Genomic DNA, 27,469 nt, shown 5'->3' with positions numbered 1-27,469 from the left:
CCACTCCCAGCTGCCCTTTCTCACTCTGTCATTCAGCCGAACTCACTGTCGTTATCTCCTTGTGTCTGTTATTTTCTCCTGTGTCACAGCCACAGTCTCCTTCATTCTCTTCTACTACTACAATCTCTTCTCACTGCTTTTCTTACTATTAGTGTGTCATTCTTTCCTTCCTACTGCTACTGTACCTTCTCACTGTCACTATCTCTCTCTTCCTCGTGCTCATTGTCACAGACTCTTTCATTATCACTGGCTCACTCACATCCACTTTCTCCTCTTTATTCCCCTACCGCTTGCACTGTCTCCTTCACTCTTTTCCTAGCAATATTCTGTTACTGTCAACTATGTTATAGTGCCACAGTGTCTCTCTTTCACTCACACTGCTATTTCTTACTTATCCGTCTCTTTCCCACTATCACTGTGTCCTTCTCTCTCAGCATAAAGAAGTGCAAAAATGTTCGCATGCAAAAATTTTTGGTAAAATTTTTAAAGATGTTGAGGAAGGTAGAATGAAGCAACTGGTACCTCCTCCCCCTTTGTAAGTGAGGCTACTTTAATGCAGGAACATATTAGATTTTCTTGTTCTCTGATACCAGCATTTTTTCGCTAGTTCCCGGCTACAGCAGGGCATGTCAGTCATATGAAAAGAACTTTATGGATCAGTAAAATTTTACGCTTTAAACCGGATTTTGCTTGCACAAAAATTTTGCATGTGCTTCAAAACTACAACAAATGGGGTTCAAAGAACCCTTCTGATAATAACGGAGACACTTTACAGCACATTTCTCTGTGCTACGTCACTTTACAAATTACGTTTTCCCCTCATACCGGATATTACGTACGCATTTTACAGCTAACTTTGAATCTCTGCACCTCGGAAACAGACAAAGATATTTAAAAAAATTTCAGTGTTTTTCGGGATCGGGATCTGAGGAATATATTGTAAAAATTACAGCCATTTTCTGTGCGTAGCGGTCTTGAAAAACCGCGGCTCGATTTTGGTCAGAAACCGTATTTCCTGGTTTCCTCAGGAACTGCCCATGAACAAAATGGTTTCTCTATAAGCACTTTAAGGTGCACTATAGACCACATATAATGCAAAAAGAACCAACCGATTTGCTCCATTCGCCTTATTTGGAGGAAGTTTGTAGTATTCAAACTTTGACCCTGTAGAGTAGGATAGCTACAGTAAGACGACCCTTGGTTGTGTGCGCAAATGGTCCCTAGCCCAATGGGTATCCAAAACACTTGGGCCTACCTTTGTATGACCAATAGAACCCAAGTAGTAGCCCCGGAAAATGCTGTTTTTATGTGTGGCGTTTTGGAACATGCTAGGTAGCGCGTGCGACGCGCGGCACACATTACGCAACATGTTGCGCCACAGAGTTCCTCAGAAATCTTTGTTGGCGGACGCAGATTACTTCTATGCACTGCTACACATAAACACACAAAATGTCGGTTTGGTTTTCAGAAAGGCTTTTCAACCGAAAATGCTATATATGCTTTCACTGATCGAATTTAGGTGCTCTGAATAAGCGAACATCACCCATTGCGATTTTTTGTGATCTTTGAAAGGCTTTTGACTGTGTGAATCATGAAATTCTTCTAGATAAGCTTAAGTATTGTGGCATGAGTGTGACAGGTCACAGATGGTTTAATTCATACGTAACTGGAAGAATGCACAAGGTTGAAATTAGGAGCACAGATAGTCTTCAAAAATCAACAGTCCTATAACTGGCGAGGTATCACGAACGCTGCAGACAGGGTCCAGTTTTTGGTCCTTATTGTTCTTAATATATATTAATAACTTGTCACTCTGTATTCATGAAGACACAAAGCTGGTTCTTATTGCTGGTTGTACAGGTATAGTAATCACACCCAACAAACAAGAATTAATTGAGAAAACTGTAAATGTCTTTCAGAAAATTGTTAAGTGATTTTATGCAAATGGACCATCAATAAATTTTGAGAAAACACAGTATACACAGTTCTGTAGAGTAAGTGGCATGTTGTTGTTGTTGTGGTCTTCAGTCCTGAGACTGGTTTGATGCAGCTCTCCATGCTCCTTTATCCTGTGCAAGCATATTTATCTCCCAGTACCTACTGCAACCTACATCCTTCTGAGTCTGCTTAGTGTATTCATCTCTACTAAATAATTCTTCACACAGATGTGTACACGCTCAGTACTGGTAAACTATCCTAATAACACATAGCAGGCCCTGCAGATCCGCTCCCAAAATAACTCATATAGGTACGAGAAAGGGTTCGCTACGGTTTCAACTACCTAGTTTCAACTACTTTTCAAGATCATCCAACGGCTCAGTTCCACATCCGAAATACAGGCTCATAGATCGTTGTATATGGGAAATATCTTACGATTTTCTCTAGCTTAGCAAATAAGAGAGGTCTAAATTCTCGTATAAAATATTTATTACCTTTTCATATTCATCTACACACAGAAAAAACTCTTTCTTTACTTTTCTTAGGTATAGTTTTAATAATGTGCAATTTTATTTTTAACTTATAACTTAAATCTACATCTGAATCATCTGTTTCTTCCTCCAACCGTAATTTGACAAATACAGAGAAGTCATATTCTCGAATTCCAATACATATCTAATTTTCTTCCTCTAAAATACTTGTTTTGTGGCTTTAACTATTAGCTCTGTTTCTTCCTGCAGCTCTTCTAGGCGAGAGCATTCGGGGATTTTAATTTTTCCTCGTATCTCCTCCATGACGCTACAGTTAAAGCGTTCCACGTCTTCCTGTTAGTATGTCGGCAACTCTTCTGCTCCACAATCTTGCGGGATTTCTGTGTAGAACATTAAGTTTACAACTTTTGCAAACAAGTGTTCATTAAATGTAGTTATTCAATCAGTTTTAAACTCGGCAAATGGCTGTTCTGTTGCTAGGTGGACAACATCTAGTTCGCCACACTTAGATATAATATAACCACCCTTTTTAAGCCGATCCAAATGGGAACAGAGCTTAATAAACACATTTTTCGTCTATCCCTTGATATATAGTAAACGTTCTCGACTCCACTAATTTCGGCCAGTACTCGAACACGTGACCAGTTTCCATGGTTGTTTACTGTAAATGCCAGTATTTTGTACTCCCCCTTCGTAGAGAGATTTCTACATACACTGTGTTTACCTGACCTGCACATCCGCAATAGCCTCCTCCTTTTCCATTTGCAGCTTATGTTCTTCCTTTATGGCAGCTGTCTTCTCTGTATACTCTAGTTTTCTTTTCTTTAGTTCGATGTCATCGATTTCCTGTTTCCTTTTTAGTGCACATAAAACATTAACTGCACTTAAAAGAGTAATTTCTTTAATGGGGAATGGTTTAAGTCTATGTGATACATTTACTCTTTTTCTTAAGACTTGGGGTATAACCAGCCCCAATTCGGCGATATCTATATCGTACGATATTGTGGAGAACAGCCGGCCAGTGTGGCCGAGGGGTTCTAGGCGCTACATTCTGGAACCGCGCGACCGCTACGGTCGCAGGTTCGAATCCTGCCTCGGGCATGGATGTGTGTGATGTCCTTAGGTTAGTTAGGTTTAAGTAGTTCTAAGTTCTAGGGGACTGATGACCTCAGATGTTAAGTCCCATAGTGCTCAGAGCCATTTGAACCATTTTTTTGTGGAGAACAGGGTTCTAGATTGAGAAAAATACGTTTCTCCCGCTTTAACATAACATTTCTGCCTAATACTAATATTGTCTTTGTTGGAGTCTGTGTTAAGAACCTCTACGTAGTTTACAGGTAGATAATTAAAACTGTTTGCAGATTGGAATGAATACCTTGATGGGTGTGGTTGTGTTGCCAAGTGTAGTGCACTACGGGAGTTCAGAACTTGCCTTAGGTCAGCCTTACATATCGAAACCTATGAGAAGCAAAAGTTTCAAAAAGACATGTCGCAAATAAGTAAAGTACACTCGTTCCTCCTTCCATCAGCCTATGCACTGAAATTATTGCGGAAAATTAGCACTTGTCTGGCTATTTGGACGTAAATGTTTTGCGTTATTTACGAGTGGTTCGCATGTCTGTAGGGTGTGCTATGAGTTATTTTTAACTGTTTACAATTAGCATGTGTGTGTCTAGAGCACTATAAATGAGTTATGTAGGAGTGTTTTGCAGGTCTGTATGGTGTGGAACATGTCAGTGTGGTACATACCATTCCTAAATAAAGTAAATTTGTTCCTCCATCCACGGGCCTAGTGGAGGGTGAGTCCTTTTAGCCAAAACGTGTAGGAAGAGGTTGAGTGCTGGTGGCTTAGTTTAGTGGTGATGAGCTTCGTTTGCAACAATTTTCTTAGGTTGGTGGCGGGAGCGCAAGTGAGGTTTGTTTACTAGCACATTTCAAACTTAGCGCTGGTTCCTAGGAGCAAGTGGCGGTCGGGCGGTTGTGGTTAGTGCAAGTGCCCTTTCTTTCCAACAATTTTGTTAGGTTCGTAGAGAAAGCAGAAGTGACATTTCTTTACTGCCAGAATTCAAACTCGGCGCTGGTTCCTAGGAAGATGTGGCTGTCTGGGATCGAAAAGTAGTTGAAATTAGGTAGTTGAACACCTTTGCATACGTATATGAAATTGTAAATTGAAATATTTAAAATGATTAAAATCGAAATGGAATGAAGTACTTAGGTATTTACAGAAGACTATGTCCGTTGCGTGTATGGAGGGTGTGTGACGTAAGCGGGGCGGCGGCACAGCGATTGTACAGTTATTACGCGCGAGCGAGAGAGAGCCAATTAGCGAGTGTTCTATGCGGACCAAAGGTGCTGTTATATAGTCATGGCGGATTCCATTGCCGAGCAAACTTTGCCGCCAAAAGTGTAGCACTGCGTTCTCGCTCACACAAGGACACGTGTTGGACGGTGAGCGGTCGGCATCGACAGGTTTGAACGTGCCCAGGAAAACAACTTTGGCGTCAAAAGTGTGGCAGGGAACGGCAGACTGTTGTGTGATTCAGATCAGAGGCAAACAATTTTGGCGGGAAGCGTGTGGAGGCGACGAATACACGTGGTGAATGGACAAGGGACCGCTGTGACGTCAAACTCGGCAAGTTCCAGCGTGCCCAGCGAAAACATGTTTACGACGTGGGATCGATCGCTGGGCTCACCCCCAGCGTACCGGCAGTCCAGCGCTAGTGGCCAGCCGCCTCACGTGACAGGCGTAGGCAGTGTCTCCGCGCGCTGGCCAGGGGGTGGCGAGGATTTGAACTAATTCGTGGCGACTGCACTGTGATATCAAAGATGTGTGTGCTGACTGTGTTGGAGAACAAGTGATGACTGTACTGCTTGAAATAAAGTCTTCAGTCCCTTCCCCCCTGCAAAATCAAAGAACGTGACTTACGTTACTGTAAGTGCAGTTTATTATTTGGCGCGATTATGATAGGCTACCAGTGAAGAAAATAAGTGACGGAGAAAGTTCGTATGTGTGATCAATTATGGTGTTGGGATTTGAACTTGTGACGGATTTTTGATATGGATGTAAGGAAAATGGCTTTCTCGGCGAGAAAATCGGACATCTTGAATAAATAATAAATGATAATAGTAAATAGAAGTACAGTTTTCGAGACAATATCGTGTCGGAATTTGAATTTGACGCAATTTTCTAGTTGAGGTAGGCCAATAATAATAAATAATCATAATAATAATAAATGATAATGAATGATAATAAATGATAATGAATGATAATAAATGACGATGAATGAGAATGAATGTTGATAGATGATAATGGATAATAATGAATAATAATAAACAAAAGCAAGGTTTTGCAGCCATTATCGTGTTGGAATTTGAATTTGGAGGGAATTTTCTAGTGGAGGCAGGTCAATAATAATAAATCCTGTTGGAATTCAAACTTCCCGCCATTTTTTCATCTGGAGGGTTAGGTTAGTGGACATCGCACAATTGGGCTATTTTTCCGCCAAAATTCAAAATTCCCGCCATTCTTCTGGAGGTTAGGTTAGGTGGACATAGCACAATTGGCCTAATTTCCCGCCAAAAGCCGCCATCTTGGATTTCGTCATGTGCTGTTGCCAAGTCTACATGCCGCCATCTTGGATTACGACATTGCCGCCATCTTGAATAAATTTGGCAACAATGCCGCGTGTATTGACGCATAGGTTGCCCCACTACTCACCTCGATGGGCTACATGCGCCGTGGATCCTCGACCGAGAAACGTAGCGCAGCTTCCCACGGTACTTCAGTCGGCATGGCTCCAGTCCCTGTCGGTACCTTTCAGAACCGCATCGATTCTCTTCCTGCACGTTTTGCAGCGAATCGCGCTGTAAAAATGTGGTTATTCAGGTCTTCAAAAGGGGTCACATTAATGTAACTGGTCGGTGTAAAAGCAGTATCAGGGAAGGCGCCTGGAATACTTACCTTTGTTGGAAAGGTTCGCGAAGGATACATTGTATCTATAAAGGAAATCGCTTACAAGACGGTAGTGTGACCAGTTCCATAGCATTACACCATCTTTTGGGGTTCTCAGATCGGCATTAAGAATAGACATCGAAGAAACCCTGAGGCGAGCTGCTATCATCAGTATAGCATAGTAGAACAGATTTGATTGGGGAACGTAAACGGGAAACTTGGAAGAAAGGCGGCCCAGCTCTCGTGAAACATCCGTGTGTTCTCAGAGAGCCTGTATTCGAAGAAGAGCGTACGATCATGCAACTGTCACCGTCATATATCTCGCGTAAGTATCTCGATAATAGGAGTAGGGCGTTTAATCTGTCGACATCGATGTCGTATTAGTCTTGTATACAAGGATTAGGCATCTGCCTGATCCGCCATCACAAAGATCGTATACATCGTTTCCCTGGACGGCCTATGTCTCCCATTTTCGCATTGTATTTAAGGATTTTCGTAGGTGTCTTCGCTTTCTCGTTCTATTCGTATATTGTTTCCACCTCTTCTGCATTCAGTTCTTTCCTCATTAATAGCATGTACATTCAACTCATTTCGAATGTTTTCATATTATATCAAATCTCTTCCAGCGCAGCCCTTCGCTGTCTTCAACAATCTCACCTTTGTTACTTGTATTTTCCTGGCATGTTTCAAGCAGTAAAGGGTACAGCAATCAGTCGCAAATAATTCTTATTGCATACCAGGTTTCGATCACTTCATGGCCGTCTTTAGTGCTTAAGGACATATAATGAAGCAGTTACAATAAGGCAACATGTTTGCCTTATTAAATATACAGCTGTATAAGCTTTAAATGTGAGACTGTCACGCCGGCCGCGGTGGCCGTGCGGTTCTAGGCACTGCAGTCCGGAACCGCGGGACTGCTACGGTCGCAGATTCGAATCCTGCCTCGGGCATGGATGTGTGTGATGTCCTTAGGTTAGTTTGGTTTAAGTAGTTGTAAGTTCTAGGGGACTGATGCCCTAAGATGTTAAGTCCCATAGTGCTCAGAGCCATTTGAACCATTTGTGAGACTGTCACAATATACATACCAGTATACATAAGTTGAATATTAAAACCACTTATATATAAACATAGTCCCGACTGAACTACTCTTGTCAAATGTTCAGTTGACACTGAGGCCGCACAGCTGTCTTCAGTCTACGTCATACCAGTCTATGGCCCTACAGCCTGTGATGCGTTGACAGTATTTATTTCATTTATCCAACTCTCGCTCCCAAAGAACAGTTATGGTGCCGCCATACTTTTAAAAAATTTAAATTTAGTATATTTTTGTGTTTTGCAGTTAAGTGCTCTATTTATAGTTCCACAGATAGTTTGAAGTGTACGCAGCTTCTTATCAACACCACTATCATAATTAATACAAGTGACACATCCCAGTGACATCGGTTTTATTCTTTCGTTATTAATACATGTTTTAGACCATACTAAATGTTTACAAGGGAATGGTATAACTTTCGTTTTTCGTAATGAAATTTTAAGATTGTTTTCAGTACATACTGGGTTAAGTGGATGAAACTGCTAGCTGGAGGCCATCATCGCTTTCTTGTATTTTTGGTGCATCGTCCGCAAATAGGAACACACTCGCTAAATACGGGAATGGAATTGGACAGAAATTCTTTGATATTTGTATGAAGTACCCTCCAGCAGTGTACCGTGGCTTGCGGAATAATCTTGTACGTGGAGACATACAACCACGACCGAAACGGTAGTGTTAGTAGCATACGGTTTCCTTCTGTAAAGCACGTACTGGAGCACTGTCAAGTGCTTCCTCGTTTCTCTTGCGCCACGCAATCACCACCAATGAGGCCCCAAGGTAGCCGTCGTCGTCGGCGACTGCTATGAATCAGAGTTCTGCTAAAGCTACGTAGGTCACACGTTATCGCTCATCACCAGACAGCACATCTACATCTACAGTATACTCCGCAAGCCACTACCCCCCTTTTCCTGTTCCAGTCGCGTAGGGTTCGTGGGAAGAAAGATTGCCGGCAAGCCACCGTGTGGGTTCGAAACTCTCCAGTTTTATCTTCATGGTCTTTCCCGAAGTATAGGTTGGAGGAAGCAATATACTGGTTGACTCTTCTGGGAAAATACACTCTCGGAATTTTGACAGTAAATCATAACGTGATGCAAGACGCCTCTCTTGCTGCCTCTGCCACTGGAGTCGGCTAAGCATCTCCGTGACGCTTTCGCGCTTACTAAATGAACCTGTAACGAAACATGCTGCTCTTCTCTGGATATTCTGTATTTCATCTCAGTCTTATGTGCTATGGAAACCACACCGTCGAACAATAACCAACTGCTATTCGAACGAGTGTTTTTTAAGTTAAGCCCTTTCTTGATGGACTACAGTTCCCGAGGATTCTTCCAGTGAATCTCAGTCTGGCATCTGCTTTACTCTCGATTAATTTTATGCGGTCGTTCCATTTCAAACCGCTCTCCACGCATACTCTTAGATATTTTATGGAAGTAAATGCTTCCAGTGATTGTTCTGCAATTTTGTAATAATATACTAAAGGGTTCCTCTGTCTATGTATTCGAAATACGTTACATTTCTTTGCTGTGGGTCAATGTCCACTCTCTGCAACAAGCGTCGATTCTCTGCACGTCTTCCTGCATTCCGATACTGTTTTCTAGCATCGAGGCTTCTTTGTATCCAACAGCATTTTCTACTAGGTCATTTACATAGAGGGTGTTACAAAAAGGTACGGCCAAACTTTCAGGAAACATTCCTCACACACAAAGAAAGAAAATATGTTATGTGGACATGTGTCCGGAAACGTTTACTTTCCATGTTAGAGCTCATTTTATTACTTCTGTTCAAATCACATTAATCATGGAATGGAAACACACAGCAACAGAACGTACCAGCGTGACTTCAAACACTTTGTTACAGGAAATGTTCAAAATGTCCTCCGTTAGCGAGGATACATGCATCCACCCTCCGTCGCATGGAATCCCTGATGCGCTGATGCAGTCCTGGAGAATGGCGTATTGTATCACAGCCGTCCACAATACGAGCACGAAGAGTCTCTACATTTGGTACCGGGGTTGCGTAGACAAGAGCTTTCAAATGCCCCCATAAATGAAAGTCAAGAGGGTTGAGGTCAGGAGAGCGTGGAGGCCATGGAATTGGTCCGCCTCTACCAATCCATCGGTCACCGAATCTGTTGTTGAGAAACGTACGAACACTTCGACTGAAATGTGCAGGAGCTCCATCCTGCATGAACCACATGTTGTGTCGTACTTGTAAAGGCACATGTTCTAGCAGCACAGGTAGAGTATCTCGTATGAAATCATGATAACGTGCTCCATTGAGCGTAGGTGAACGAAAGTAAAATGAGCTCTAACATGGAAATTAAGCGTTTCCTACTTTGTAAAGTGTTACTGATTATATGCTGTGGAATGCTTGTTATAATGAAGAATGAACATTTCAGATAATATTGTTGCACAGATTATCACGAAAATATTATCCGGTGTGATGATATAAATAATTTCCGTTGAGAGTGTACGCTGACTTGACAAATGTCGTGGGTACTTCTGTTGACGGTATTCACTGATCTCGCAAATGTCATGGGGTAGGCCACTTAATATTGTGCAGACTGCAGTGAGATGCCGTGGAAGTGAGTGTACAAGTCCCTGACAAGTCCATGGTAATCCTCTAGAAGCAGCTGATACCAAATCGATTGCAGAGCAGCAGCCGATTCTGGTCTGTTCGTGGGTGCAGATTCCACGGCACGGAACCCGCGTTCCATGACATCGCCGATGTGCTAGATGGGCTTCAAATCTGGTCTTGGGGTGCCCATCTCTGTCTTTGGACTCCCCCTGGAACCCTCCCCGGGCGACATGAGAGCGATGTGGCGGCGCGTTGTCTTCAAACACCATAGAACCGTTGGGTGTTGGAAGGCCAAAAATGGTTGGAGGTGGTACCCGAGTAACTCAACATACCGCGAACCGTTCAAAGTCCTTTCCAGAACAACTAGGGAGCCCATTTCATACCACGAACATGCACCCCCAGACCATAACAGAGACACCACCACCTTGGACCACACCTTCTTAGCAGGGGCAGGGTCCATTGATTCATGTGGTCTGCGCCACACACGGTGCCTCCGATCGGCATGGTGCAGTTGAAATCGTGATTCGTCCGGCCATATCACGTTACGCCTTAGTTCCAGTGTCCACCCTAATGAGTGGCGATACATGCAAACGATGTGCCCGATGATGTTGGGTTAACAGTGGCACCCTACGGAGTGTCCGCTGGGAGAGGTGCCTAGCAAGTCCGATGTTGAATTGAACCGTGATTTGTTGCACTGCTGCCGTTCTGTCACTATTGACGATCCGTTGCAGATGTCGCCGGTCACGGTCATCAAAGGTGGCTGGAAGGTTGGTAGTTCCTCTGTTGTGGACTGTGACATCCTCATTCAGCCATTCACGATACACCTTGAACATGGCAGAACGTGTGAATCCCAATTCCTGCACCACTGCCGAAATCGAAATTCCCATCCACCGAGCACCGTTGACCATACCCCATTCGAACGGCGTCAACTCACGACGACGTTGCGAATGGTTGAAATGGCTCTGAGCACTATGGGACTTAACATCTGAGGTCATCAGTCCCCTAGCACTTAGAGCTAGTTAAACCTAACTAACTTAAGGACATCACACACACCCATGCCCGAGGCAGGATTCGAACCTGCGACCGTAGCAGCAACGCGGCTCCGGACTGGAGCGCCTAGAACAGCTCGGTCACCTAGGCCGGCTGACGGCGTTGCATGCTGCACAAACCACTTGCGCAGCCACTTCTCAGAACGTCTCCTATGCTACTGCAGCTGACACAGGAGGCTTGTAGTGCGCATACAACACGCCTGCTCCCTCTGTGACTCACTATCCCATGACGTTTGCAAAGTCATTGTACATGTATAATGGTTAGAGAAAATATGTAACATGACGAAAACAGTTTAAGCACGTACTTGACTGTAATATGCGTGCGATCTACTCATTTTTGGTTGCTTTTATAGTTAGAGGGGTCATACTGACATTAGAGACTACTTCTTTTAGCCCTATGGAGGTGGCATAGCTCCCTGGCAGATGAGGTTCTGCTTATCGTGTGATGAACTGCTGGGAAGAAATTACAGAAGAACACGCAGACGATTCATAATTTGGAAGAGATTATCATGCAGATGATGTTGCTACTATTTCTACAATTTCAGCCACCACTAAAGTAACTAGGTAACACAGTGTCATGTGGACCACTGGGTGAAACGACTAGTAAAGACGCAACAGGTAGGGTCTGAAATTGCTGCAAATTTGGATTAACATGCACGGTGCCAACCAATCCTTTGGGGAATACATTCCTCCTGAGGGCGTATGTTTACTAACAAAAGCTGAAATTGCTAACTTGCTCCAGAGTTTTTCAAACTTTTTCAGCAGAAATTTTGTGCTCCTGATTCACTGCTACGAATATTTACCACGAATTTAGAAATACAGACAAAAACTGAGGTGGGTTATAGATTACTATTCCCAAAGAGTACAGGGTGACCGAGAAGTCCGTTAACTTTTGAAAATGCATTAATTCACGGAATAATGTAGGTAGGGACATAAAAAATTAACACACATGCCTTAAATGGCATGAGATTTTTATTGAAATCAAAAGTGAGTGCAAAGACTGGCAAACAGCAACATGTCAGTAGCGCCGCATGAGAATTGTGTATAAAATGAGCTATAGTGAGAGAGGGAGTCACATGCGTCACATGCGCAATCACTGCATGTTGACTTTACCAGAAAATGCATTGTTAGTGAAGCTTTGCTACCGCAATGGCGAATACGCTACTGCAGCTTTACGATCCTATCGAAGGGTATTCGAACGGGTAAGGGTCCCGTGAAAAGTGTCACCGTGTCAGTATGTCACTATGAAGAAAATGAGTTTGAAGCCACTGGTTGTTTAGACGATCGGCTTCGTAGTGGGTGACCGGACACAAGTGCTGCTGCTGCACGGACATTTCAGGAAGGGATGGAGACTTCAGCGGGTTCATCTTTGCATCATTGTGGTGTCAGCGCTAGTGAAGTCGCACGTCGCACCGGCATTCCACGCTCTACTGTTTGGAGATCACTAATGTTTCCCTCCAGTGCTATCCGTACGAAATCTCGCCTCGTCATGAAGTGTTAGCCTCCGATTTTGTGACGTGGAGAGCATCCGCGGTGTGGGCGCTTCGAAAGATGGCGGAAGATGATGATTGGTTGTCTAACGCGTTGTGCACCGACGAAGCCCATTTCAAACTCCGAGAGTCTGTCAGCGTCCATAACTGCAGAATTTCAGAATTCGGAACACCGAAAATACTACAACTGTCGCGGAAACCCCATTGCATGAGAAAGTCACGGTGTGGTGTCAATGTACCACGTCAGTCGTGATCGGATCCCTGAGAAAATCTGGAGTACTGCTTTTCAAGCTGTCAGCGTGACAGGTGCGAGGTAAGCCGATATGTTACAGAATCACACCATCCCTAGCCTGGCTGATACTTGTCGGAAGGCACGACCTTTACGCAGGATGACCTTCCACCCCATATTGCAACACACTTGAAAGATCTCTTGCACACATCGTTTGGTGAAGATGGCGTCCTGAGCCGCTACCTCCGTCATGTCTGGCCTCTCAGGTCCCTAGACCTCAGTCCTTGTGATTACTGATTGTGCCGTTAGCTGAAGTCGCAGGTCTACCGCAAGTCGTATGCCTACGCGATCGTTCGACCTCTTTGGGGATGTTAAAAGACAACATCCGACGGCGGTTTCTCACCGTACTTACTGGTATGCTCTACAGCATCGTCCCTCGAGTACAAGTATTGTTCAGAAATAACGGTCGACGTGTTGAGCATTTGTAATAAGGAACATCATCTTTGCTGAAAATCAGTTGTTATGCTAATTCTTGGTTTTGTATCACATGTTTGTCATTTTGTGCACTTTTTTGGTTTCAATAAAACTCCGTGTCATTTCAGGCAAGTGTGTGAAATTTTACCTCTCTACCTACATTATTGGTTGCTTGAAGTAAGGAATTTTCAAATGTTAACGGACTTTTGGGTCACCTTGTATATGTATATACTACCCATGTATTTCACTGTTATAATAGATAAAACATTTTGTCACTTACAGGAATTTGTAGATATTAATAAGATATTAATTTACAACAAAAAGCGTTTTCCGCAATGAGCCCCATACAGTGTTCCTTTCATGGGCATAACTCGAGAATATGGCCATATGCGGTATGAAACGAAAGTTGTGACTAGATTGAGGATATCTCGATAGGAAGGATGCGGAATGTTATCTTAGATGGAGAGTCATCGAAAGAAGTGGATGTCAGCAGTGCTACAGGGAAGCGTTTTAGGATCCTTGTTGTTCATGTTTCATATTAGTGACCTCACTGATCATTTTAATAGAACCTCAGACTTTTGCAGAAGATATTATTATCGACAATGGCGCTGACAGAAGCTGTACAAATATCCAGGGAGAACTTGATAAAATTTCAGAGTGGTGATAAAGTCGAGAACCTACTTTAAACGTTCAGAAATATACAATATTTCACTTTAAAAACCTCAGAAACACAGCAACATGTGACCATAACATCAGTGAGTCACAATTGGATTCAGCCAACTTATACAGAGTGTTCGGAAATTCCTGTTACAAACATCTAGCACTTGTAGAGGGGAATGAGTACATTATATTTTGAACAGGAACCCATGCCCGGAAACGTACCGTTTCCGTTGTACGACAGTTTCAATTCAGATGTGTAACGCGTCCTCGTCTGCTGAGGGAAAGAGAAAATCTAGAGGTGCGATTCGAACCTGCGACCGTAGCAGCAACGCGGTTCCGGACTGAAGCGCCTAGAACGGCTCGGCCACAGCACGCTATGGGTCTCGCTGATTTTTCGCAACGCGTTGCCTAAGGTACCGCAGCATCGACAAACCGCTCTTCCCACGTAAAGTTCTGCTCACATATGAATGTAAGTTCGCTCGGGTCTGTGTTTTGAATTCGCGGAATAGTCATGTCTGGACAGACGAAAGCCCTCGTGGAACGAATGTTCAGGGATGTCAGCACTGGTTTGGTATCAACGTGTGGACAGGTATTCTGGACGGTCATCTAATTGGGTCATAATTCCTTCCACTCAGTGTAACTGGTCCTGTGTTCTTGATCTTCCTACAAAACGTATTGGTTCCGTTCTTTGAAGGAAGCTGTGCCACTGAGTGTCTGTCATGAAATGTGGTTTCAGCATGATGTGATTTCAGCACCTCACTTCTTACGTGCGGCTCGCAGACATCTCAACAGACGAGGAGGATGAATAGGCCAAGGTGGTACAACCGCGTGACCGCCGCGAACGTCGGATTTAGCTCCTATGGACTACTTCTTGTGGGGTCGTAAGCGAAGTTTAATTTACCAGCCTGCTACAGTGACAGAGGAAGGCCAGTTGGTACGAGGAGAGAGTGTACCAGAACAAGCTTCGTAGGTACAATGTCTCTAACGACGTTGGTGGTAGCCACACCGAGCCGCTATTGCAATGCAGCAGTACTGCTCTGTACGCACAGTAAGCTGGCGTCTTTTCTGTTTTGGAATAATGTAAACACGTAGTGTTTGAGTGTTAACACAAAGAAATGTTCTTAAGTGATAAATGGATGTTTCGTTGTGTTTACTTTCAACTTGTTACCAAATAATTATAGTGTGTCACGCCTAATGCAACTGGAAATTGGAAATTTGTCGTAAGGTCATATGGGACCAAACTGCTGAGGTCATCGTCCCTAAGCTTGCACACTGTTTAATCTAACTTAAGCTAACTTACGCTAAGGACGACACACACATCCATGCCTGAGGGAGGACTCGAACTCTGACGGGGGCAGCCGCGCGGACCTTGACAAGACGCCCTAGACCGCGGCTAGCCCGCGCGGCCTTAATTCAATTCCTCAAGCAGAAGTGGATGAGTTAAACATTTGAATTGAAATCATCGTAGAACGGAAGCGATACGTTTCCGGACATGGGTTCCTATTCAAAATATTATGTACTCATTCCCCTAGATGTCCTAGAAGTCTGTAATGGGAATCACCGAACATCCTGTGTAAATAGCTGGGCGTAACACCTTCTGGGGGCATGAAATGGAATGATCACGTAGGTTCAGTCGTAAGTAAAGCAAGTGGAAGATTTGGATTAATTGGTGGAACAGTGTGAAATTGCAATCAGTACAGAAAGGAGTCTGCTCACAAGGAACTTGTGGGACCCATCCTTGACAATTGGCCATTTGTGTCAAACTGATACCAGTTGGACTAACAGGGGATACTGAACGTATACAAAGAACGGCAGGACAAACTATCACAGGTTTGTTTGAACCGCGGGAGAATGTCACTAAACACTGAAAAATCAGAAGTGGCTGACGCTTGAGGATAGACAACTGCCCCCGCCAAATCCAAGGGACATGCAAGGGACAGTTCTGAGTCAGGAATCTAGGAATATACCGTAGCCCCTATGTTTCGCTACCGCAGGGACTGCGAATACTTATCACCCCAAGCACAGCGGCACCTACGCACTCATTCTTGCCTCTTTCCACAGGCGGATAGTCGGTCTGAAAACATAAACGCGACCCAGTGTCAATTGCACTTCACAGTTGTTTGTAGAGTATGGTTGAAGATGTAGATTGCTACACACACTAGAATCCTGTATCATTTTTAGGAGTCCGCAGCTCGTGGTCGTGCGGTAGCGTTCTCGCTTCCCACACCCGGGTTCCAGGGTTCGATTCCCGGCGGGGTCAGGGATTTTCTCTGCCTCGTGATGACTGGGTGTTGTGTGCTGTCCTTAGGTTAGTTAGGTTTAAGTAGTTCTAAGTTCTAGGGGACTGATGACCATAGATGTTAAGTCACATAGTGCTCAGAGCCCCCCCCCCCCCCTCATTTTTAGGGGTCCTTTTATTCTCTTGAAGTAACGTGCGAGGACAACTTATACGCCAAAGGGCGAACGTGATTAGTTCTGGGCAGAACGTAGCACTGCTCAGACGATAAGACTTTGCTGTGTCGTATAGAGTGTCGCGTCCGTTGCGCTGCATTCGTTCTGAGCCAGGGACGAACACAGTGTGCTGAGGAGCGCAGCTGGTGTACTTACGGCACTGAAGCGACGCCACGCCCCGCCACTCGGCGCGTTTCCTGTGTAGCTGGCAGACTGCTGTACGCTGGGCCAGAGCTCCCGCCGCTGCGACTGATCTGGCAACTCGCCGTACACAGGCCACGTTGGGCGCTACGTGACGTCACGCCGAGACGGCGGCGGCGGGCACCGGATGCGTGCGCAGCGCTGCTTCGCCTCATCTGCTGTGCGTCTGCTTGCGGCTCCGCGTGCGACTGCTGTTGGACACTTGCGAAACCGCAGTTGCGCAGGGAGCATAAAGCCTGGTTTACACGACGACACTAGGTTGCAGGCAACTGCGCTACCGGCCACTGCGCATGCGCGCCGCGCGTTTGTGCAACTCATCGGTGAAACTAAACACTTTCGGCGTGTTCCAGCTTGGGCGACACAAGTTGCATGAGTTTTGAGGTTATGTGTGTTCGCAGAGTGTAGACAAACTGAAATATGAAATGGGGTACGGAGAATAATGTTCGCTTTTTGGAGGTCTATGCTTCCCATAGAAGTTTGTGGGATTTCGGTGATGCTGATTACAAAAATAAGCAACATATTGCTGCTCCTGAGACCATCGCGTTGTGACGTTACAAACCCCCGTTACTAGATGGATATTTCTAGGAAGCAAGGATTGCTTTGTGGAGAGCCAGCGCGCTACATGGCGCGCTATTCGCGGAAGCGCATGGCGCGCCCGCGCGAGATTTGCAAAGGTCTGGCGGATGGTCTCTGCCGCCGGGCGGCCACGTGGACTGCAGCATGGGACATTGTTTGGTTTTTCGCGCATTACGTGAAAACTATGTAACTTACGGTGAAGAGCGATCCGGCAGTGGATTGCGGTCAGCAATATGCACCTTCTGAATGATCGATCTTTATTTCAAGTCACGAGACGCAAAAGTTATAGTAACCTCAAAATCGGTTAATATTACGAATACTGAAAGAAAAAAATGGCTTTGAGCACTATGGGACTTAACATCTGTGGTCATGAGTCCCCTAGAACTTAGAACTACTTAAACCTAACTAACCTAAGGACATCACACACATCCATGCCCGAGGCTGGATTCGAACCTGCGACCGTAGCAGTCGCGCGGTTCCGGACTGAGCGCCTAGAACCGCTAGACCACCGCGGCCGGCAATACTGAAAGATTAATAAAATAGTAAATAACAACTTACCGGGATGAGCGAGCACTCATTAAAAACGTTTGTCATAGCGGATTGAGTGCCGTAGTCATATGTTAAGATTCATAAATAATTAAGCCCGTAAAGAGCAATAAACAAAGTTTGAGGGAAAATTGTTTATAAAATTCGGTAGAAAATTCATTATGTATAGAACGGAACTATATAATATTTTGGGTGGCATCACACGTGTTTTAAACTAGTTAAGCTATAATATTCACTTAACTTGCAATAGTTTTCATTGTTTGCAAATTATTATTAACATTTATCGCCCATAATTAATTAATTAATTATTATAGATATGAAGATTTTGAGCAGTGCAACGTGTAGATCGCTATAGATTACGTCTAAAAACGGTGCTATATGCAGTTCTATGTTAAAACTTTGCAGCACAGATGTCAACAAACAAAGTTGTGCTAAGTGGCGACATTTTGCAAAAACTAAAACTTGATTTACGGGAGATAGAATAATCCCAGAAATTAATGTAACGAAGTAAATAAGATGTACTTTTTAGCGTGGTTCCGATGGTGTACTTATATCCGTCGAGGGATGTATGTATCAAAATTTGTAACCTTAACTGGTGAGATTGGTACTTGCGTAACCAGGGGGGGGGGGGAGGGGGGGGGGGGTTGACGTCCGAACCTATATAAGCGAGCGGCCATCTTGGCCAGGGCGCAGTCGTTGGTCAGTCGTTTTGGAGGGTGGGTGGCGAGCAAGCCCACTTGAGGGTGGCCCATGTGGTCTTTAGAGAATTTCTTCTCGCGCCGATTTATTTCGACAAAGAGTATTGTTTAATAGTGCAAGTGTGCAAGCATATATTTGGTGAACTGGAAGTGCTACGATTATTTGTGTGAGTGCGAATTACGAGGTGTACATCGGCGTAAGTGAACATATGGCGATCTGTGATTTCGCGCCAAAACTGCTAGAACAAAGAGGACAGTGGGACTTGTGGTTCTGATCGAATTATTTGAATAAGTTTCGTTTATAGCAGCCTACATTACTGCTATTGGGGGCTCGGAGTCAAATTATTATTAAAGTAAAGCTGTAAACCGTCTCACCAGTGCTAATTTGGTTGTATGAAAGAAAAGAACAACGCCAATAAATAGTGATTGAACTGTGTCGTGAAAAATTGATTTTAGTGTAATAATCGCCTAATTCTTGTTCCCTAGCATAAACTGCACTTATGTCTGAGTGAATAATAATAAAACTATAAGAAATGCGCGGGTGTGGAAGTGTACTAATGCACCAAGTGTGGAAATCATCCCCTGAGACTTACGTGAGAGCAACAATTTGCAATAACATTTGTATATGCACATTCGTGTGAACTCTGCAACCGCACTTCTTTATTTTACCGCCCCGTCGCAACGTGCGATCAGAACACGGATAGTTTGACAATATCGGAGCTGCAAGGCAAAATTTATTGAATTAGGAGCACATATACAACTGAATTAAGAAAAATACAAGCAAATGTAATTCTAGATGTGGACATGCTCTCGTCTACAAGACTAAAATCCCATCGTTCGAGTTGGCCGACTTTTATTTTTTTTAAGAGATGTTATTGACAGGAGGGAATGTACAAAAATAAAGCAGCTGCCGACAGGCTCTAGGCGCTTCAGTCCAGAACCGCGCGACTGCTACGGTCGCAGGTTCGAATCCTGTCTCGGGCATGGATGTGTGTGATCTTCTTAGGTTAGTTAGGTTTAAGTAGTTTTGAGTTCTAGGGGATTTATGACCTCAGATGTTAAGTCCCAGTCCGCAGCTCGTGGTCGTGCGGTAGCGTTCTCGCTTCCCGCGCCCGGGTTCCCGGGTTCGATTCCCGGCAGGGTCAGGGATTTTCTCTGCCTCGTGATGACTGGGTGTTGTGTGATGTCCTTAGGTTAGTTAGGTTTAAGTAGTTCTAAGTTCTAGGGGACTGATGACCATAGATGTTAAGTCCCACAGTTCTCAGAGCCATTTTTTGTTAAGTCCCATAGCGCTCAGAGCCATTTCAACCAATTGAACAACTCATGCGACGTGCAGCTGCCAAACCTTTCATTTCAGACACGACTCAGGGACCCACAAAACGACGAAACTGAAGTGTATACTGGTTTCGCCCTGTATACAGTTACATATGAAACCATTTGCGTGCAACTCAATTCACGCGCAACCCAATGTCGTCGTGTGAACTAGGCTTAAGGCCGTCCTACACGGGACGAGAAAGTGTTTGTGGACGAGCAGCTGGTTGAGTTATGTGAAGCTACAGTCAACGGGAAAGAACGTGCAAAGCCGTGGCCAGACAGAACGAGGCCTGGTGATAAGCTCTGCGGCCTTGAGCCGCTGCCGCCGGGCCGCATCGTTGAAATGCTCGCTACTGCATCGTGCCGGCCACACGGAGTGCGGCCTTCACGCAGCGGCAACCGCCCTGCCGCGTCATTCGGCGCCGAGTTGTCACAAGGCGCCAACATGATACGCCAACGAACGACAGACACTGGATTCGGTCGAACGTTGGTCGCCAATGCATTAGCGTTCGGTTTCTCTTCCTCACCATCGAAGGGCTTGGAGCCAAGTGATGTGGTCATGTGGAATCGCAGTTGAGTTTTTATCACTGGCCGACATTGCTCCCGTTTAGTTAGTGTTATAAAGTAGCATTCTATCTATCTATCGCTTGGTCCTTGTCCCGCAGTTATGCAGGGTCAAAAAAAAAATGGGTCAAATGGCTCTGAGCACTATGGGACTCAACTGCTGAGGTCATTAGTCCCCTAGAACTTAGAACTAGTTAAACCTAACTAACCTAAGGACATCACAAACATCCATGCCCGAGGCAGGATTCGAACCTGCGACCGTAGCGGTCTTCCGGTTCCAGACTGCAGCGCCTTTAACCGCACTGCCACTTCGGCCGGCCTATGCAGGGTCAAAAATGGTTCAAATGGCTCTGAGAACTATGGGACTCAACTTCTGAGGTCATCAGTCCACTAGAACTTAGAACTATTTAAACCTAACTAACCTATGGACATCACACATATCCATGCCCGAGGCAGGATTCGAATGCAGGGTCAGCCATCGTTAATCGGATTTGGCACGTTAACGTTTAAGGGGTGGCCGGATGCCCTTCCTGCTGCCACCCCGTACCTCCTGGGACGGAATTACTATACCCCAACTGTCTGCGTCGAGTGTAATTCATGGAATAGTGCGAATGTAGTCAGACGCCCGTGAGCCGTGTAACTGAGCAGGAACATGGGGACCAGCCTGGTATTCACCTAGTGGGATGTGGAAAACCGCCTAAAAACCACATCCAGGCTGGCCGGCACATCGGCCCTCGTCGTTAATCCGCCGGCCGGATTCGATCCGGGGCCGGCGCGCCTACCCGAGTCCAAGAAGCAGCGCGTTAGGGCTCTCGGCTACCCTGGCGGGTAGTGTTATAAAGTAGCATCTTAATTCCAGTTTCACCAACCGATATTAAGAGAGAAGAACAGGTCGTAGAAGTCATCGCATGCCCAGCATTTGTTTTACTGCAAGAAGCTGATCATCAGAAAAAGAACAGGAAGGAACGACGCTGTTGGATGACCACTGTTTTGAAAAGGAGCACCAGTGTGGTGGGACAAAATTAATGGCTACCTTAAAGTAGAATTGGAATACACGATTTCATAATTTTTTCCGACTGAAAGCTACAGATTTCGAATTGTTACTGAATTATGTAGGCCCTAAAATTTCCAAAGGTGATACCAGTTTTACTAGAGCTGTGCCTGCAATAGAAAGATTAACGGTCACTCCCAGTTTTGTTTGTTCTTCTTTGTCGTTCATGGCGGAAAGATGTCAGTATAGAGCCCATTTTCTTTTCCACATCGTGCAAATGTCTTTATACTGTCTCAGTTATTTTCCTCCAAGCCTATAATCTTTTCAGTTTGTTTTTGTAATCGCAGTTCGAATGGACCGATAAACATCCCCGTTCACAATAAAGCTCTATCAGCTTCAATGCTCTCTCCATATTCCACGCTACACTGTTGTTGTTGTTGTGGTCTTCAGTCCTGAGACTGGTTTGATGCAGCTCTCCATGCTACTCTATCCTGTGCAAGCTTCTTCATCTCCCAGTACTCACTGCAACCTACATCCTTCTGAATCTGCTTAGTGTATTCATCTCTTGGTCTCCCTCTACGATTTTTACCCTCCACGCTGCCCTCCAATGCTAAATATGTGATTCCTTGATGCCTCAAAACATGTCCTACCAACCGATCCCTTCTTCTACTCAAGTTGTGCCACAAACTTCTCTTCTCCCCAATCCTATTCAATACCTCCTCATTAGTTACGTGATCTACCCATCTAATCTTCAGCATTCTTCTGTAGCACCACATTTCGAAAGCTTCTATTCTCTTCTTGTCCACACTATTTACCGTCCATGTTTCACTTCCATACATGGTTACACTCCATACAAATACTTTCAGAAACGACTTCCTGACACTTAAATCTATACTCGATGTTAACAAATTTCTCTTCTTCAGAAACGCTTTCCTTCGCATTGCCAGTCTACATTTTATATCCTCTCTACTTCGACCATCATCAGTTATTTTACTCCCTAAATAGCAAAACTCCTTTACTACTTTAAGTGTCTCATTTCCTAATCTAATTCCCTCAGGATCACCCGATTTAATTTGACTACATTCCATTATCCTCGTTTTGCTTTTGTTGATGTTCATCTTATATCCTCCTTTCAAGACACTGTCCATTCCGTTCAACAGCTCTTCCAAGTCCTTTGCTGTCTCTGTCAGAATTACAATGTCATCGGCGAACCTCAAAGTTTTTACTTCTTCTCCATGAATTTTAATACCTACTCCGAATTTTTCTTTTGTTTCCTTTACTACCTGCTCTATATACAGATTGAATAACGTCAGGGAGAGGCTACAACCCTGTCTCACTCCTTTCCCAACCACTGCTTCCCTTTCATGCCCCTCGACTCTTATAACTGCCATCTGGTTTCTGTACAAATTGTAAATAGCCTTTCGCTCCCTGTATTTTACCCCTGCCACCTTCAGAATTTGAAAGAGAGTATTCCAGTGAACATTGTCAAAAGCTTTCTCTAAATCTATAAATGCTAGAAACGTAGGTTTGCCTTTCCTTAATCTTTCTTCTACGATAAGTCGTAAGGTTAGTATTGCCTCACGTGTTCCAACATTTCTACGGAATCCAAACTGATCTTCCCCGAGGTCCGCTTCTACCAGTTTTTCCATTCGTCTGTAAAGAATTCGCATTAGTATTTTGCAGCTGTGACTTATTAAACTGATAGTTCGGTAATTTTCACATCTGTCAACACCTGCTTTCTTTGGGATAGGAATTATTATATTCTTCTTGAAGTCTGAGGGTATTTCGCCTGTCTCATACATCTTGCTCACCAGATGGTAGAGTTTTGTCAGGACTGGCTCTCCCAAGGCCATCAGTAGTTCTAATGGAATGTTGTCTACTCCCGGGGCCTTGTTTCGACTCAGGTCTTTCAGTGCTCTGTCAAACTCTTCACGCAGTATCTTATCTCCCATTTCGTCTTCATTTACATCCTCTTCCATTTCCATAATATTGTCCTCAAGTACATTGCCCTTGTATAAACCCTCTATATACTCCTTCCACCTTTCTGCCTTCCCTTCTTTGCTTAGAACTGGGTTGCCATCTGAGCTCTTGATATTCATGCAAGTGGTTCTCTTCTCTCCAAAGGTCTCTTTAATTATCCTGTAGGCAGTATCTATCTTACCCCTAGTGAGACAAGCCTCTACATCCTTACATTTGTCCTCTAGCCATCTGTGCTTAGCCATTTTACACTTCCTGTCGATCTCATTTTTGAGACGTTTGTATTCCTTTTTGCCTGCTTCATTTACTGCATTTTTATATTTTCTCCTTTCATCAATTAAACTCAATATTTCTTCTGTTACCCAAGGATTTCTATTAGCCCTCGTCTTTTTACCTACTTGATCCTCTGCTGCCTTCACTACCTCATCCCTCAGAGCTACCCATTCTTCTTCTACTGTATTTCTTTCCCCCATTCCTGTCAATTGTTCCCTTATGCTCTCCCTGAAACTCTGTACAACCTCTGGTTCTTTCAGTTTATCCAGGTCCCATCTCCTTAAATTCCCACCTTTTTGCAGTTTCTTCAGTTTCAATCTGCAGTTTATAACCAATAGATTGTGGTCAGAATCCACATCTGCCCCTGGAAATGTCTTACAATTGAAAACCTGGTTCCTAAATCTCTGTCTTACCATTATATAATCTATCTGATACCTTTTAGTATCTCCAGGATTCTTCCAGGTATACAACTTTCTTTTATGATTCTTGAACCAAGTGTTAGTTATGATTAAGTTATGCTCTGTGCAAAATTCTACAAGGCGGCTTCCTCTTTCATTTCTTCCTCCCAATCCATATTCACCTACTATTTTTCCTTCTCTCCCTTTTCCTACTGACGAATTCCAGTCACCCATGACTACTAAATTTTCGTCTCCCTTCACTACCTGAATAATTTCTTTTATCTCGTCATACATTTCATCTATTTCTTCATCATCTGCAGAGCTAGTTGGCATATAAACTTGTACTACTGTAGTAGGCATGGGCTTTGTGTCTATCTTGGCCACAATAATGCGTTGACTATGCTGTTTGTAGCAGCTAACCCGCACTCCTATTTTTTTATTCATTATTAAACCTACTCCTGCATTACCCCTATTTGATTTTGTATTTACGAGGGTTATTCCAAAAGTAAGGTCCGGTTAGAAAAAAATGTTTTTTCAAAACAATTGTTTTATTTACATTCCTTACATCTTTATCTATTTTTCTACATAACTTCCATACTTATTTAAACATTTGTCACATCGTTCAACAAGCTTTTGAATGCCCATGTTATAGAAATCGGCCGCCTGTGACGATAACCAGTCCTTAACTGCTTCTTTCACTTCATCATCTGTGTCGAAGCGCTTGCCGCCGAGAAACTCCTTTAAGTAACGGAACAGGTGGAAATCACTTGGCGCCAGGTCCGGACTGTAAGGAGGATGGTCCATCTGTTCCCATCCAAATTTCTTGATCAGAGCTTGCGTTTCATTTGCAGTGTGGGGTCTGGCATTGTCATGCAACAACAAGATTCCAGACGACAAAAGACCACGTCGCTTATTCTGGATTGCACGTCGAAGTTTAGTCAGGGTAGCGCAGTAGGCGGCTTTATTAATCGTTGTTCCTCTCTCCATAAAGTCGACTAACAATACTCCACGTCTATCCCAGAACACAGTCGCCATAACCTTACGTGTTGAGATTGTCTGCTTTGCCTTGACCTTGACTGGCGATGACGTGTGACGCCATTGCATTGACTGACGTTTAGACTCTGGAGTGATGTGAGAAACCCATGTCTCATCCCCTGTGACAACATTGTCTAAAAGACTGTCACCTTCCTTATGATATCGCTCCAAAAAATCAAGAACAAAAGCCATTCTTTTCATTCGTTGGGGCTCAGTAAGCAGCCTGGGAACCCAATGGGCACACAATTTGTGAAACTTCAAATGTTCAGACACAATTCTGTACAAAGTTGTTCTACTCACATTCGGAACATGCATGTCTACGTCTGTAATAGTGAATCGGCGATCTTCACGAATTTTTTTGTCAACCGCATTGACCAAATCGTCTGAAATCACTGATGGTCGGCCACACCGTGGTTCATCGTGCACATTATCCCGTCCTTCATTAAAAGCTCGCACCCACTTGCGCACTTTACTGTCGCTCATTATGTTAGGACCGTACACTTCAGTAATCTGCCGATGGGTTTCCGCCGCTGAATTGTTTCTTGCAGACAAAAACCGTATCACTGCCCTTACTTCACAATCGGCGGGCTGATCAATTGTCTTAAACATTGTAAAGTGACACTGTGAACTACACTCAGCAACAGTAACAAAGCGAATGGCGGCGTTTGACGCGCAAGGCTTGCCGGGAGTCGGCGCGCATGCGTGTTTTCTCATTGGCGCCAAATTTCAATAGTTACGGCGAATCGGACCATACTTTTGGAATAACCCTCGTATAACCCTGTAATCACCAGACCAAAAGTCTTGTTCCTCCTGCCACCGAACTTCACTAATTCCCACTATATCTAACTTTAACCTATCCATTTCCCTTTTTAAATTTTCTAACCTACCTGCCCAATTAAGGGATCTGACATTCCAAGCTCCGATCCGTAGAACGCCAGTTTTCTTTTTCCTGATAACGACGTCCTCCCGAGTAGTCCCCGCCCGGAGATCCGAATGGGGGACTATTTTACCTCCGGAATATTTTACCCAAGAGGACGCCATCATCATTTAATCATACAGTAAAGCTGCATGTCCTCAGGAAAAATTACGGCTGTAGTTTCCCCTTGCTTTCAGCCGTTCGCAGTACCAGCACAGCAAGGCCGTTTTGGTTAATGTTACAAGGCCAGGTCAGTCAATCATCCAGACTGTTGCCCCTGCAACTACTGAAAAGGCTGCTGCCCCTCTTCAGGAACCACATGTTTGTCTGGCCTCTCAACAGATACCACTCCGTTGTGGTTGCACGTACGGTACGGCCATCTGTATCGCTGAGGCACGCAAGCCTCCCCACCAACGGCAAGGTCCATGGTTCATGGGGGGGCACTCTACACTCTAATATCTTAAACACAATAAACACACACTTAAGGAGAGTAGGCATTGCCTGCCAGGGGAACAGCCGACTTGACAAGTTTTTAAGGACACCTCAAGTCGTTCTCAGTATGTTTTAATGACTGGTTCCACTCTTTATCTTAACAGCCAATTACAGTACATTAAATTGTTATTTCTAGAGTTTCTGACGATGTTGTTCTTAAATTATAGAGCGAAACATGTTAATAAAACATACTAAGTGTGACTTGTGGCTCTCATGAAAACCTTAAATGCAAATCTGTTCTAGAGACACTGCAAATTGCTACTGAACCAACGAACATTCGAGTTGGTATTCACACTAAGTCCTAAGAGATGGGTCCCAACGCCAACCTACCGCCATCGCTTTGATGTTAGCACCAGCAGACTGAACCGCAACCAAGGCCAACCGCTTCGTTGGCTCCAATTTGACGCCCGTACTCACTAAGTAAATCTCGGCCAACGAAGCAGTTGGCTGTCTTTCGTCGGCCTTCGTTGGCCTAGTGTATACGCGCCTCTTGACGCAGCGGCAAGTATACCGCACCTGCCAGCGTCGAGTTGTCTCACAACACAGAGATTCGCCTGAAATAGGATATACAAAAGTAAAATGAAACGTTTTCAATTATCTCTGTGTTGCCATTTTTTTACCGTGACTTTATCCTGCTAGAAACAATCCACGTCGATTTGTAGACTTCATCAGCGCCAGTCTCAGTTTTGTTCGTTTGTCTTTGTCGCTCACGGCGAAAAGATTTCAACAACGACTCCGTTTTCTTTTTAACGTCGTGCCCATTACTATGCAATAGCTCACTTATTTCTCTTCAAGCGTCTAATCCTCTCAATTTGTTTTTATATTTACGGTTCGTAAGATCTCATACACATTCCTGTTCACGATCAAATTCAAACGGCTTCAACGCTGCCTCCATGTTCTACTTAATTTTCCAGTATTTCTGGACACAAAAAGTTCTCAGCCCTTCAACAGACGCAGAAAATAGCATCTGATCCAACGCACATTCCACCTGAGCCCGGGACCAACACACCCCCAACGCTTTGATATTACCGCGGTAAGTTCGAACCGCAACCAAGGCCAACCGCTTCGTTGGCTTAGATTTACC

At 44.3% G+C, this 27,469-nt stretch overlaps 1 protein-coding gene across 1 annotated transcript in view; it reads right to left on the bottom strand.

The window, feature by feature from the left end:
* The window catches only part of LOC126445231 (uncharacterized), a 167,677-nt gene extending 150,985 nt beyond the window's left edge, over positions 1-16,692 (bottom strand). Inside the window, exon 1 of the mRNA XM_050090971.1 lies at positions 16,561-16,692. The gene's annotated coding sequence lies outside the window, so the exon portion shown is untranslated. The remainder of the gene's footprint in view (positions 1-16,560) is intronic.
* Between the last annotated feature and the right edge of the window lie 10,777 nt (positions 16,693-27,469).

The sequence above is a fragment of the Schistocerca serialis genome, chromosome 1, assembly GCF_023864345.2.
Source record: "Schistocerca serialis cubense isolate TAMUIC-IGC-003099 chromosome 1, iqSchSeri2.2, whole genome shotgun sequence".
Classification (NCBI taxonomy): domain Eukaryota; kingdom Metazoa; phylum Arthropoda; class Insecta; order Orthoptera; family Acrididae; genus Schistocerca; species Schistocerca serialis.
The sequence above is the reverse complement of the archived record's forward strand: the minus strand, read 5'-3'. Positions and strand labels throughout refer to the sequence as shown.